Here is a 1,255-nt window from a genome sequence, read left to right as displayed (position 1 = left end):
AGAAAGAAGGGAAGGAAGTAAAGAAAAATTAGGGAGGGGAATATGGGAGGGAAATGGAAGGGAAGGGAAAGGAAGGGTGGGGAAGGGAAAAGAAGAGAAGAGAAGAGAAGTGAAGAGAAAAGGATGGGAAGGATGGTAAGGGAAGGGAAGGAAGGAAAGGAAAGTGAAGTGAAGGGAAGAGAAGGGAGAAAGAAGGGAAAAGGGATGGGAATGGAGGGAAGGGAAGGGAAGGGAAGAGAAGAGAAGTGAAAAAAAGAGAAGAGAAGAGAAGAGAAGAGAAGAGAAAGGGGAAGGGAAGGAAGGAAAGGGTAAGAAAGGGAAGGAAGGGAGAAGAAGAGTAGGGAAGGGAAGGAAAGGTAAGAAAAGAGAAGAGAAGAAAATAGATGACAAGAGAAGACAAGAGAAGAGAAGAGACGAGAATGGAAGGGAAGAGAAGAGAAGGGAGGAAAGGAAATGGAAGGAAGATAAAGAGTTTTGGAGATATTCTTGGCAGACCCAAGAAAAGGAAAGGGAAATGGGAAGGGAAAAGAGAAGGGAAAGGAGATGGAAAAAGGTAAAGAAAAAACTGAAGGAAAAAAAGAAGGGAAAGGGAAGGGAAAAGGGAAAGGAAGGGAAAAGGAAAGGGAAGGGAAAAGGAAAGAGAAGGGAAAAGGGAAGGGAAGAGAAAAGGGAAGGGAAGAGAAAAGGGAAGGGAATAGAAAAGGGAAGGGAAGGGAAAGGAAAAGGGAAGGGAAGCGAAAAGGGAAGGGAAAGGAAAATGGAAGGGAAGGGAAAGGGGAAGGGAAGAAAAGGGAGAGCAGAGAAGAAAAGAGAAGAGAAGAGAAGAAAAGAGATGCGAAAGGAAGGGAAGAGAAGGGAAGGGAAAGGAAAGGAAGGAAAGGGAAGGAAAGGGAAGAAAGAAAAGAAAAGGGAAGGGAAAAATAGAGAAGGGAAGGAAGTAAAGAGAAGTTAGGGAGGGGAATATGGGAGGGAAAATGGAAGGGAGGGGAAGGGAGGGAAGGGAAGAGAAGACAAGTGAAGAGAAGAGAAGAGAAAAGAAGAGCAGAGCAAAGAAGAGAAGAGAAGAGAAGACAAGACAAGACAAGAAAAGAGAAAGAAGAGAAGAGAGGAAGAGAAGGGAAGGGAAGAGAAGGGAAGGGAAGGAAAGGGAAGGAAGATAAACAGTTTTGGAGATTTTCTTGGCAGACCCAAGAAAAGGAAATGGAAAAGGGAAGGGAAAAGGAAAAGGAAAAGGGAAGGGAAGAGAAAAGGGAAT

Source organism: Suncus etruscus, chromosome 6, assembly GCF_024139225.1.
Source record: "Suncus etruscus isolate mSunEtr1 chromosome 6, mSunEtr1.pri.cur, whole genome shotgun sequence".
In the NCBI taxonomy this organism is placed as follows: Eukaryota; Metazoa; Chordata; class Mammalia; order Eulipotyphla; family Soricidae; genus Suncus; species Suncus etruscus.
Note: the sequence above shows the minus strand (reverse complement) of the source record.